Here is a 14967-nt window from a genome sequence, read left to right on the forward strand (position 1 = left end):
AAATATTAAATTAGTTTTTTTTTTTCACAAATCCATATTCATATATTTAAATCATATTTAAATATACATTATCCTATTCCGTTTAATTTTAATTTGAACGTTTCAAATTAATTTCTCAAGTTACTTTAAAGCTTAACCATTTATGAGCTAGTAAGGGGACCTCGCGGACCTATAGATCATGGGCTCCAACGAACCGAGATTAATCGGCTAAACTCATTAGACCGATCTAACTCCCATTCGTTAACTAATGGGTCACTCCACTATAGTCTATAGTTGAACTCCCCTCACTTTAGATATATCATGTCCACTTTATATAACCATAATCAGTAAGTTGATCCTTCGCAGGTTGTTTGTAATCACAGCTGGGTCAAGATAACCGTTTTACCCCTTTGAATACATCTTGCTCTTTAAGTTCCCATTGGCCCTCTAATTAACAATTCTGATTCATAACAACTATCAATCAAGTCCTTTCTCTATCATGAGAAGGTGAAACCCTGATTGTTCAAGACCTAGAATCAGTACTTAAGAGAACAATCAATCTGCTAACCCTAAATCGGCTAGAAGTGAATTCCATCTTGTAGGGCTATGTCTCCAGCTATTCACCTAGTCTTATTCCCAAAATGGGAGGCTTATTGAGCAGTGTTGTTGGACTACTCTCACCATTTACAGATCAAAGGATAATTCCAAACAAACAGGAGTTCATAGTTAGCTCAGGATTAAGATCGAGTTAACCTAGGTTATTTAATAAATGAAATAGTCAGTTTTAACAGTAAACGATCATTATAAAGAAAAGTGACTATTTTTGTGGTCAAGTCTATATACAAACTCATTGCATAGGATGCCTCCACTCACATGTTTGAACACGAACAATCTGTGGATCACATCGTTTGTAGTACTTTACAACTCTTTGTAACAATTACAGAGTGGGCCGTATCCAATAATGTTACCAGGATGAGATATCCAATTTCATCCATATACTTATTAGACTATTTAGGCTATATACTGTTAACTTGATCATATTTATGTCACTACATAAAGTTACATTATTCAGACTATAGCCATGGATATGTTTATTGGATTTTCATAATAGAATGCAAAATTAACAATTTATTATTATTGATAAATAGAATGTTTAACACGAACTGCGAATTCTAGGACATTCCCAATATTATGTTGATAATATCTTGCTCATTGGGAATGAGACAATCTTCCTTGCTGACGTAAAGAGATGGTTAGCATCACAGTTTCAAATGAAAGATTTGGGTAATGCTCAATATGTTCTAGGGATTCAAATTTTTAAATCGAAAGAATAGAACCCTAGCACTATCTCAAGCATCTTATATTGACAAGATTCTGTCAAGATATAATATGCAAAATTCTAAAAAGGTATGTTGCCTTTTAGACATGGAATTCATTTGTCGAAGGAATAGTGTCCTAAGATGCCTCAAAAAGTTGAGGAGATGAAAAGAATTCCATATGCATCTGCAGTTGAGAGTTTGATGTACGACATGTTGTGTATACATCCTGACATATGCTTTGCAGTTGAAATCGTCAACAGGTTCCAATCCAACCCAGGGCACAGTCATTGAATTGTTGTAAAAAACATCCTCAAGTATCTAAGAAGAACGATGGACTATATGCTTGTGTATGGACCTAAGGATTTAATCTTTATCGGATATACTGATTCTGATTTTCAGACTGATGTAGATTCTAGGAAATCTACTTCAAGATAAGTTTTCACTCTCAATCGAGGAGTTATAGTTTGGAGAAGCATTAAACAAAGTTGTATCATTGACTTCACGATGGACGAAGAATACATAGCTGCATGTGAAGCCACTAAAGAAGCAGTATGGCTACGCAAATTCTTGGCAGATTTGGAAGTAGTTCCAAATATGCACCTGCCCATCACTTTGTATTGCGACAATAGTGGTGCAGTTGCCAACTCAAAAGAACCAAGGAGTCACAAACGTGGAAAACACATCGAAAGAAAGTTTAATCTCCTCAGGGAGATAGTACATCGAAGAGACATGATCGTCATAAAGATAGACTTCGAAGACAACCTTGTTGATCTGTTTAGAAGGCCTACTTAGCTAAAGTGTTCGAAGGCCACCTGGTCGGACTAGGACTACGAGCAACATAATCTAGGGCAAGTAGAAGAATGTCTATGGTATTTTAGATGCCTTAGTTTATCGTATTTTCCTTCTATGTTCCTCAACATCTTAAACATTGTATATATATTTGTATGTTTATTCTCACTGGAGTTTTAGTCCAACTAGAAGATTGTTGGGAATGTCCTAAAACTCGTAAATTTCGTGTTAAACATTCTATTTATCAATAAAAATTATTGAGTATTTTATTCAAGAAAATTGTTGATATTGCATTCTATTATGAAAATCCAATAAACAAATCCATGGCTATAATATGAATATTTCGACTTTATGTGGTGACATAAATAGGATCAAGTTATAGTATATAGCCTAAATGGTCTACAAGTATATGGATGAAATTAGATATCTCATCCTGGTAACACTATTGGATGCGACCCATTTTGTATGTTGATACAAATGATTTGATCCACAGGTCATTCATGTAGAGACATGTGAGTGGGGGCATCATATACAACGAGTTTACATAAGACTGGACCTCGAAATAGTCACTTTTCTTTATAACGACTGTTTACCGTTAACGCTGACTATTTCAAACTAAAATGACCTAGGATAACTGAGTCTTAATCCTAAGCTAACTATCAACTCCTATTTATTCGGGATTCTCCTTTGATCTACCTTGGTGAGAGTAGTCCAGCAACACTGCTCAATAAGCCTCCCTTTTGGGGATAAGATCGGATAGATAGTTGGGGACATAGCCTTGCAAGATGGAATTCACTCCTACCCATCTTAGGGTTAGCAGATAGGTTGTTCTCTTAAGTATTGATTCCTAGTCTTGAACAACAGGGGCCTCGCCCTCTCTTGGTAGAGAGGGACTTGATTCATAAGTGGTATTATGAATCAATTGTTCAATACAGGGTCAGTGGGAGCTTAAGGAGCAAGATGTGTTTACAAGAGTAAAAGTAATTTTGACCCAGCTGTAAATATAAACAACCCGTGAAGAATCAACATACCGATTATGGTTAAAATGGATAGAAATACATCTATAGTGAGGAGTGGTTATTAACTTATCAAGTTGATAATGGTATGTCTTGATAGTTAACGAATAGTAATTAATTCGGTTTAAAGAGTTTAACCAATTAATTACAAATTATTGGAGCTCATGATCTGTAGGTCCATTAAGTCCCCTACAAGCTTGTAAATTGGATTAATAAATTGAGTATTATTGGATGAAATTTAAAATTAGGGTTATATTGAAACGTTCAAAATTCGATTTAGGGTTTTAATTAATTGTATACGATACAATTGAAATGTTTAATTTTATCGAAATTAAACGTAATTGGAGAATCAATTAATATTTAAATATGATTTAAATGTTAATTACATGAGATTGAATTCATCATGGTGGAATTGGTGTTTTGTTTTATTTAAAATATTAGATATTAAATTAATAAAATTAATTAAAATTAAAATTAGTTTATTTAAAATTAATTAATAGAATTAATTTTTGTAAAACTAATAAATAAATTAGTTTATTTTAATATAAAATTATATTAATTTTAATCAATTTGATTGATTAAAATTAAAATAATATTAAATTTGTTATAGTTGGAAAAATCCACTATGGTGATTAATTAGCTTATTTAATTTGTAAGGGTCTATGTGATTTTAGGCATAATTAACAAGCAATCAAGTCTATGATTCAAAGTGTTTGAGTTGGTTGAGTCGTTCGTGATGAAGTTTCGAAGCATGGAGATGCGGTTCTCTGCGAGGAAGAAGACCAAGAGTTGGTCATATCGTGTAGCCTCAGATAAACGATCGTGTATATTTTTCTACGCAATCGTGTAGTACTTACTAAACAATCGTTTAACTAAGCTAAACGATTGGGTAAAGTGTTAGTTGCTCGATCGCGTGGATGTTGGAGGTAAACGATCCGAATGGGAGCATATGATGCTCATCTTTTAATTAAAAGGCGCGCACACTAAACGATTGTGTAGTTAACATGCCACATCGCATAGTTACTAACTACATGATCATGCAGTATACGATATTTTGGTGCTTGATCAGCGATCGTTTAGACGATTTTGCTTCACCGCATCGTTGTCATTTAGACAATCATTTAAGGTTTGCGTTATGCATTGCGCGCTGCACAATTGCGTACCTCATGCTTCATCGCATAGTAAAAGGTACACGATTGTTGCTAAACGATCGTTTAGCTCTGGAAGTGTTGGTAAACGGTTGAGTAAAGTCTTTACTCTTTCATGTAGACGATCGCAAGATTTTTGGTACACAATCAGTGGTGACGCGGACTTCGACCGGACGGTATAAAACCTAGTTCGCCTGTTTGAACCAGAGATTCTTTGCTTTTGTAATAGTTAGCTTTAGTTTTTAAGATTCGGGGCTAATTATCCCGGTTCATCAAATTTTTCTAAATATAAAGATTTGAAACCCACCTTAGGTTATGCAATTAATCATGCATCATGTATTATAAGTGTTATAATATGGCATGATGAAATTACAAGAAAGCATGCGCATGCATCATGAAATATAAGAGTTTTATTTATGCATGTAGTAAGCATATTCATACATCATCTTTATATTATAAGTGTTATAGTATAAGGGTGAATGGATGCATGTTTGCTTAGTTCGTTGCTTATTTGTATAAGAGTTATATAAAAGTAGCAATGAATGAACAATGCATTGAGCATGACACTTAGGTTGTTTATAAGAGTTATGACTGCCTTGTATGTGTTTGCTTTGCGTTGTGAATGGTTTTGGTTGTTTCTATTATAAGCGTTATAATAGAAATTAGAACTAAAATCGATAAGAAAGAGTTGTATGCAAACTTACGTGAACTCATGTTTTAAAAGGGTTTTAAAATTTGATTGAGATAGACCTAAGTTCAAGGTTCTAATGGGATTAGCAACATAGTTTAATCTTTTTAAATCGGTTTAATAGGATTAAATTGATTAGGATAAAAGATTAAAATTGTATTAAATCTATCTATAAGGGACCTTTTGTCTAAGGTGGGTTCTGTCTAGGCTGGGGTACTTAAGCTGACGGAAACGGAACACCCTAACTGGGAACCTATCTAGAAAGGTGAATTAGATAGATTTTCTACAAGCATGCGATAGTTGGTCAAAGACTTCGTTAAAGAGTTTAATGGATGATGATCAAAAGTTGTTATACTATCCAAGGTAAAAGTTACTCTTGGATAAACCTAAAAAGTCACTTAGTTAAAATCCTTAGCCATGTTTTTTCTAAGTAAACTAAACCCTAGGTTATAAAATACTGAGTGGGAGGAAGAGATGTATATGATATGTCAATGATTCCACTCACGTTTCTTCCTAAATGTTCACACTATGAGATTCATGCTTGGCCTCGTGGTGCCCTAAGAGCATCCCCCTTCGGATGGTGTTTGCATGAGTCAATATCAAGGTGGACAGAGAGTATGTTTATAGTAAGTGGGTGAAGGGTGTGTGTTAACACATCTTATGGTCTCTTTCATTAGTTCACACCATGAGATCATTCTTGCACTACCTCGTGGCGTCCTGGGAGTGTCCCCCTTCATATGGGTTTTGTGCAATTGGTCAATATCAAGGTGAACTCCAGAAATGGATAGGGTCACTTTAGTTTTTGCCCCAATCAGATTTTTCCCTTCGAATTGGTTGCTTGGGATAGAACTCTAGGGCCTAAAATGGCGGGTCACAGTTACGGAAAATTGTTAACTAAGTTAATGATTTCTTGACCAAATTAATGATGGCTAATCGTTATAGGAGCAAGAGTTGTTCTGGTATTAATGGCTGGATAAGAATGTCTAAATTTAGAGGAGGGATAAATTGATCACTCTTCGGCGGCTTTTGTCCTAAACCTTTGAAACGTCATGTAACATGTTTGAATTTTCGTTAAATGCCTGTCGTTTGACTGATTTCACAGTGGAAAGAGTCTTGTAAAATGTATTTCGTGGTAAACGACCTCGAGTTTGTCATGGTTGAGGAGTTTCCTCAAGTCTCGACCCTTGATGCATTGCGAAGTGTTCGTAATCCATATGAGGTATGGATGAAGGCTAATTCATTGGCCCGACTTCACATATTGGCTAGCATGCCTGATGCTTTGGCCAAAAGGGTTGAGAACATAGTCATTGCACGTGATATCATGGACTCATTGCAATAATTGTTTAAACTTCAGTTCTTACTTTTTTAGCACAAAGGGATGGATGGCAAAACCAATAGTGTCAGTTCCCAAGTTAAACTCTAGGAAGAGAAAGCAAGTGTTGCTAACTCTGTTAAAGTTCATAGAAGAGAAGTATTATCTGAAATGGAACTTAGAGCTTATTTAGGTTATGATACTGATTCCACTACTCTCCAAAAGAGGAGGATGTCTAAATACAGTAAATATGATTTATTGGTCTTGGAGACATGTTTGGTAGAATGATGATTTTGCCTAGATCCTTGATTCGGGTGATACTGATCACATCAGTTCCTCTTACCAAGGATTTAGTTCCTGGCAAACGTTGTCACAGAGAGAGATGACTCTTCGAGTCGGTACTGGTGAGGTTGTTTCAGCTGTTGTTGTAGGCAGGTTGAAGTTATTTTTCGATAAGAAACGTTATCTGTTACTGGATAATGTTTTTGTAGTTCCTCATATCAAGAGGAACTTAATCTCGGTTTCCTGTCTTATCGAACAAGGTTATATCGTCTCCTTTTCTGAGAGTAAAGAGTTTATTTTAAAGAATGGGATGGAGATTGGTTTTGGTTCAATGGAAAGTAACTTTTATGTACTAAACCCATTAGTCATAAAAGCCTTGTTTAATACTGAAATGTTCAGTACAACGACAACAGCTAAAAGACCAAAGGTTTCTCCTAAGGAAAACGTCCATCTTTGGCATCTAAGATTAAGTCACATCAATCTCAATAGGATTGAGCAATTGGTGAAATGTGGACTTCTAAAGAGTTTAGAAGAAAACTCCTTGTCAGTGTGTGAATCATGCCTCGAAGGCAAGATGACCAAACAGCTTTTTACTGGAAAAGATTACAGAGCCAAGGAAGCCTTGAAGCTTGTACATTATGAGCTCTGTGGTTCGATGAGTGTTAGGGCTCGAGGTGGGTATGAATATTGCATCTCTTTCATAGATGATTATTCAAGGTATGGGGTATCTCTGCCTAATGCAACGTAAGTGTGAAGCCCTTGACAAGTTCAAAGAGTATATGGCTGAAGTTGAAAATTTTTTAAGTAAGAAGATAAAAACACTACAATCTGATCATGGTGGAGAGTATATGGACCTCCAATTCCAGAACTATATGATAGAACATAGAATTACGTCCCAATTCTCGGTCCCAGGTACATCTCAGAAGAATGGTGTATCAAAAAGGAGAAACAAAACCTTGTTAGACATAGTTCGGTCTATGATGAGTTATGCTAATCTTCCAGACTCGTTTTGGGGTTTTACAGTGGAGACTGCATGTTATATTTTAAACAACGTTCTCTCGAAAAAGGTTTCTGAAACACCTTTTGAGCTATAGAGAGGTTGTAAAGGTAGTTTATGCCACTTCAGGATTTGGGGGTGTCTGACCCACGTGCTTATGACTAACCCGAAGAAGTTGGAACCGCGTTTGAAAGTTTGCCTCTTTGTAGGCTACTCCAGGGAAACGAGGGGTGGATACTTCTATGATCCGAGTGAGAACAAAGTGTTTGTTTCTGTAAATGTTATCTTCTTGGAAGAAGACTACATCCAGGATCATAAATCGCGAAGTAAGCTTGTTTTACGTGAGATTTCTAGTGAGATTGAGATTACTAAGGGTTCAACAAGAGTTGTTGAACAGACCGATAGATCAACAAGAGTTGTTGAGGTCGGTGCATTTAGTCAACCATCTCAAGAGTTGAGACCACCTCGGCGTAGTGGGAGGGTTATGAACCCACTAGAATGCTACATGGGTTTGACTGAAGCCTAGAACATCATTTCTATTGATGGGGTCGATGATCCATTGTCTTATAATCAAGAAATGGAGGATGTTGACAAAGATGAGTGGATTAAGGCCATGAACCAGGAAATGGAGTCTATGTACTTCAATCAAGTCTGGGAACTTGTAGATTAGCTTGATGGGGTAAAACCTATAGGGTGTAAGTGGATCTACAAACGTAAACGAGGTGTAGATGGAAAGGTGCAAACATTTAAGGCTAGACTCGTGGCAAAGGGTTATACCCAGATTGAGAGAGTGAACTATGAGGCAACTTTCTCACTTGTTGTCATGCTAAAGTCTATCAGGATACTTCTGTCCATAGCCACATTTTATGATTATAAGATATGGCAAATGGACGCCAAGAATGTCTTTCTTAATGGTAATCTTAAGAAGACCATCTACATGGCTCAACCAGAGGGTTTCATTGTTCCAGATCAAGAGTAAAGAGTTTGCAAGGTTGATAGGTCCATTTATGGGCTAAAACAAGTGTCTAGATCGTGGAAAATTTGATTAGACAGTGCGCTTAAATTGTTTGGCTTTGATTAGAATGGTGATGAGCCTTGTGTTTACAAGAAGATCATTAACAACTCAGTAGCTTTCCTGGTACTATATGTGGATGATATCTTACTCATTAGGAATGATGTAGGGTTTCTAACTGACATTAAGAAGTGGCTAGCTGCCCAGTTCCAAATGAAAGATTTGGGTGAGGCACAGTATGTTTTAGGGATCCAGATCATTTGGAATCGTAAGAACAAAAGGTTAGCCTTATCTCAAGCATTGTACATTGATCAAATGTTGATCAGGTACAGGATGCAGAATTCTAAGAGGGGTTTGGTACCCTTCAGGCATGGAATCATTTTGTCTAAGTATCAATTTCCTAAGACACTTCAAGAAGTTAAGGAGATGAGATAGATTCCCTATGCTTAATATATGCAATGTTGTGTACCAAACCCGACATTTAGTATGCAATAGGGATTGCCAGTCGTTATTAGTCCAATCCAGGATTAGATCACTAGACAGCGGTCAAAATGATCCTCAAGTACCTTCAGAGAACGAGAGACTACATGCTTGTATATGAAGATAAGGATCTGATTCTTACAGGATACACAAACTCTAACTTTTAGACTGATAGAGATTCTCGTAAATCGACATCAGGGTCAGTGTTCACTTTGCATGGAGGGGTTGTAGTATGGCAAAGCATCAAGCAAGGATGCATCGCAGACTCCACTATGGAAGCCGAATACGTAGCCACTTGTGAAGCAGCTAAGAAGGTTGTTTGGCTGAGGAAATTCCTTACAGATTTCGAAGTTGTTCCAAATATGGATTTGTCGATCACTCTTTATTGTGATAATAGCAGAACTGTGGCAAATTTAAAGGAACCTTGGAGTCATCGTCGAGGAAAGCATATTGAACGAAAATACCACTTAATCAGAGAGATTGTGCATCGCAGTGATGTGATAGTCACGAAGATCGCGTCGGAGCACAACTTTACTGATCCATTTACAAAGGCTCACACGGCTAAAGTGTTCGAGGGTCATCTGGAGAGTCTGGGTCTACAAGACATACAACATCTTGTTTAGGGCAAGTGGGAGATGATACTGGATTTATAGGATCTATGCCCTAGTTTATTGTATACTATACTTGTAATTCATCATGTATTGTATATTAGTCTCCCGAGGCATTAGAACAAGTTGGAGATTATTAAGATTGGTGTCCTAATTCCTCCAGAGTCTCATAGTTTGTAAACTGTACACATTGTTATGAATAAAATAAGAGTTATTTTATTTGGCAATTTACTCATATCCAATAAACAAAGCTCCATGGTTTATTGTAGTAAAAACTTAAGCATGTATATGAGATATAACAAGTGAATCATGCCTTAAGTGATAACCTAAAAAGGTCTGTAGTTTAAATGATTAATGACAGATACCTGATCCTGGTGAGACTACAAATATGGCCTGCTTTGTAGAGGTTTAACAAGTGTTGTGTGAACTACTACGGATGATAGATCCTAACCATTCATGTAGAGACATGCGAGGGGGTGTCCTATACAAAGAGTTTGTATAAGATCAGACCATGAGATGACTTAGTCTCTTTATATAACGCTGTTGATACTTGAGACTTACATCTCATCTAAACGACCATAGGTGACATGATCTTAATCTTAAGTGTTTTGGGAACTTCTGCCTTTGAGGGTGGTCCTTTGATTAGTATGGGTGAGAGTGGCCAGATTGCCAACTCAACATGCCTATCTTTTTTAGAATTTGTCTGATTTGGAGTTATGAACTCAGTTACACAAGATAATTCACTCCTTCCCGAAGAAGGGGTAAGTAGATAGATTGCTTCATCAAGGGCTGAGTCTGGGTCTTGAACATAGTGGCTACAACTTCTCTTTGGAAGAGGGGACTCAGTCATAGTAGGACTATGACTTATGTTCATTAGAGGCATCAGTGGTACTTAAGGAGTTAGATATAACTACAAGGGTATAATGGTAATTGGCCCAACTGTACTTAGGGCGACCTATGAAGAGTTATTGCACTGTTCATTGCTTGATATGGTCACAAAATATATCTGTAGTAGGAGAGTGCAGTTGTCGGTCTTTAGTGGAGTGCTCGGTAGTTAACAGATGGTGAATCCCGTGTCTAAAGAGTTTAGTCAGTTATTCACGTACCGTTGGAGCTTTAAGCTACAAGTCCATAAGGTTCTCTTGGTAGCTCAATGGATTCAAGTTGAGAATCAATTCTTGGTATTGATTTGAAATGTTCAAATTGACAAGAGAAAATTCGATTATATATGATATGATCGATGTGATGTATGAGATAAATCAAGTGGATGATTAATCAGACGAATCCCCAAAAAAGTAAGCTTGTTGAGTTGGCAATCTTGTCACTCTCGCCCATACTAATCAAAGGACTGCCCTCATAGGTAAGAGTTTCCAACTCACTCAGGATTAAGGTCATGTCACTTATGGTCATTTTAGTGAAATGTAAGTCTCATACAAACTCTTTGTATAGGATACCTCCACTCGCATGTCTCCACATGAATGGTCAGGATCAAACCATTTGTAGCACTTTATAACACATGTAACATTTACAAAGCGGGTTGTATCTGTAGTGTCACCAGGATAAGGCATCCCTCTTTTATCCTTATACTACAGACTATTTGGGTTATTACTTAAGGCATGATCCACTTGTATGTCTCACATACATGCGCTTAAGTTACATGAAATAATCAAGGATCTTAGTTTACTGGATTGAGTAAATGCTTATAAAATAATAATATTTTATTAATAACAATGTGTGTACAAAATGTTTACAAACTATGAGACCACTAGGAGAATTAGGACACCAATCCCAACAATCTCTCACTCGTCCTAATACCTCGGGAGACTAATCTACTGTATATAAAAACATTACAATATACAATAAACTAGGGCATACTCTATACCCCAGTATCATCTCTCACTTGCCTTAGATAAGGTGTCGCATGTCCCGTAGACCCAGACTCTCCAAATGACCCTCGAACACTTTAGCCACGAGAGCCTTTGTAAGTGGATTAGCAACGTTGTGCTCTGACGCGATCTTCGTGACTAACACATCACTGCGATGCACAATCTTCCTGATCAAATGATACTTCCGTTCAATATGTTTGCCTCTTCTGTGATTCTGAGGTTCCTTTGAATTTGCCACAGCCCCATTGTTATCACAATAGAGAGTGGGCATATTTGGAACAACTTTTAAATCGGTAAGGAACTTCCTAAGCCAAACAACCTCTTTAGAAGCTTCACAAACGGCTATGTTTTGGCTTCCATAGTGGAGTCTGTGATGCATCCTTGCTTAATGCTTCGCCAAACTAGAGTCCTTTCATTCAGAGTGAACACTGACCCTGATGTCGATTTTCGAGAATCTCTATCAGCCTAAAAGTCAGAGTCTATGTATTCTTTAAGGATCAAATCCTTATCTCCATACACAAGCATATAGTCTCTCGTTCTCTGAAGATACTTGAGAATCATTTTGACCGTCGTCCAGTGATCTAATCCTGGATTGGACTGATATCGACTGACAATCCCTACTGCATAGAAAATGTTAGGTCTAGTACATAATATTGCATACATGAGGCTTTCAATAGCCGAAGCATAGGGAATCCGTCTCATTTCCTCAACCTCTTGAGGTGTCTTAGGGTATTTTTCCTTAGACAAAATAATTCCATTCCTAAAGGGTAATAAACCCCTCTTGGAATGCTGCATCGAGTACCTAATCAACATCTTGTTAATGTATGATGCCTGAGACAAGGCCAACCTCTTATTCTTACGATCCCAAATGATCTAGATCCCTAGAACATACTGCGCCTCTCCCAAATATTTCATTTGGAATTGGGTGGCTAGACATTTCTTATTGTCAGTCAGAAAACCTACATCATTCCCAACGAGTAGGATATCATCCACATACAACACCAGGAAAGCTACTGAGCTATTGATGATTTTCTTGTAAACACAAGACTCATCAACATTCTGATCAAAGCCAAATGATTTGATCGCATTATCAAATCTAATGTTCCACCATCTACATGCTTGTTTCAGCCCACAAATGGACCTATTAAGCTTACAAACCATTTGCTCTTGATCTGGAATAATGGATTCCTTTAGTTGAGTCATGTAGATGGTCTTCTCAAGATTACCATCCAGAAAGGCAATCTTGACGTCCATTTGCCTATCTCATAATCATAAAATGTGGCTATGGATAGGAGAATCCTAATAGACTTCAACATGACAACAGGCAAGAAAGTTTCCTCATAGTCCACTCCCTCAACCTGGGTATAATCCTTTGCCACGAGTCTAGCCTTAATGGTTTGCACCTTTCCATCTACACCTCATTTTCTCTTATAGATCTACTTACACCCTATAGGTTTTACCCCATCAGGCTGATCCACAAGCTCCCAGATAGAATTGAAGTACATAGATTCCATTTCTTTATTCATGGCTTTAATCCACTTATCTTCGTCAACATCCTCCATTGCTTGCTTATAAGACAATGGATCCTCAACTCCATCATTAGATATGATGTTTTGGGCTTCAATTAAACCCATGTAGCATTCCGGTGGGTTCGCAACCCTCCCACTAAGTTGAGGCAATACCAACTCTTGAGATGGTTGACTAGATGAGCCGACATCAACAACTCTTGCTTATCTATCAGTCTATTCAAAAACTCTTGTTGAACTCTCAGTATTCTCACCAGAATTCTCATTTAAAACAAGCTTATTTCATGGCTTATGATCCCTGATGTGGTCTTCTTCTAAGACGATAGCATTTGTTGACACAAACTATTGGGATTGGTGTCCTAATTCTCCCGAAATCTCATTGTTTTGTAAAGATACACATTGTTCAATGAATAAAATAAGTGTTATTTAATTCTGGCATTTACTCATATCCAATAAACAAAGTTCCTTGGTTATCTTATGTGAACTTAAGCATGTATATGTGATATACAAGTGGATCATGCCTTAAGTGATAACTTAAATCGGTCTATAGTATAAGAATTAAGGTAGGATACCTGATCCTGGTGACACTACAGATACGACCCACTTTGTAGAGGTTTGCAAGTGTTGTAAACTACTGCAGATGGTTGATCCTGACCATTCATGTGGAGACGTATTGTGGGGGTGTTCTATACAAAAAGTTTGTATAAGACCTGGACCACGAGATGACTAGATTCTGTATTTAACGCCGTTGATACTACAGACTTGCATCTCACCTAAACGACCATAGGTGACATGACCTCAATCCTGAGTGTTTTGGGAACTCCTACCTTTGAGGGCCGTCCTTTGATTAGTATGGGTGAGAGTAGCCAGATTGCCAACTCAACATACCTACCTTTTTTGAGACTTGTCTGATCTGAGAGTTGGGAAGTCAATCCACAAAATGGAATTCACTTCTTTCTTAAAGCAGGGATAAATAGAGAGATTACTCCCTTAAGGGCTGATTCTGGGGCTTGAACATAGTGGCCACAACTTCTCTTTGGAAGAGAAAACTCAGTCGTAGTAAGACTATGACTTATGTTCATTAGAGGGATCAGTGGTACTTAAGGAGACAGATATAACTACAGAGGCATAACGGTTATTAGCCCAGCTGTACTTACGAGCGATCTGTGAAGGGTTGTCGTACTGCTGATTGGTTAAGATGGACACATAATATATCTGTGGTAAGGAGAGTTCAACTGTCGGTCGTTAGTGGAGTGCCTGGCAATTAACGAATGGTAGATCCCGTGACTAAAGAGTTTAGTCAGTTATTCACATACCGTTGGAGCTTTGAGCTATAGGTCCATGAGGTCTTCTTAGTAGCTCAATGAATTCAGTTGAGGATCAGTTCTTGGTGTTGATTTGAAATGTACAAATTGACAAGAGGTATTTTGATTATATATGATATAATCGGTATGATGTATAAGATACATCTAGTGGAGGATTAATGTAAATGAGATTTACATTAAGTATCATGCAATAGAAAAAGAACTATGGTTTATATGTTTCATGAGATGAAATATTAAAACTATATGTTATAAATATAGTATGATAAGTTGGATATCATTTATGTTAATAATAATATTAATTATTGGATAATTAATTCTTTTTCTTTTAAATAATCAAAGTAGTGGGTGGTTATTGAATCATGGTAACCGTGAGTTTAAAAGGAAAATGGTTTTCCTATTTTGAAAGAAGTTTCTTAAAAGAAAAAAAATGATTGAAAAGGATTTTGAGTTTTCTCTCTCGGCAAAAGAAACTCATGTAGTCGTCAAGTAAATTCAGATTTACTAAACGACGGCTGGGCGAGCTAAACGATCATGCAATGGCAAGCTAAACGATCGTACAGTATTTACTAAACGATCGCATAGTTTTGCTAGACGATCGCT

Source organism: Benincasa hispida, chromosome 9 (genome assembly GCF_009727055.1).
Source record: "Benincasa hispida cultivar B227 chromosome 9, ASM972705v1, whole genome shotgun sequence".
In the NCBI taxonomy this organism is placed as follows: domain Eukaryota; kingdom Viridiplantae; phylum Streptophyta; class Magnoliopsida; order Cucurbitales; family Cucurbitaceae; genus Benincasa; species Benincasa hispida.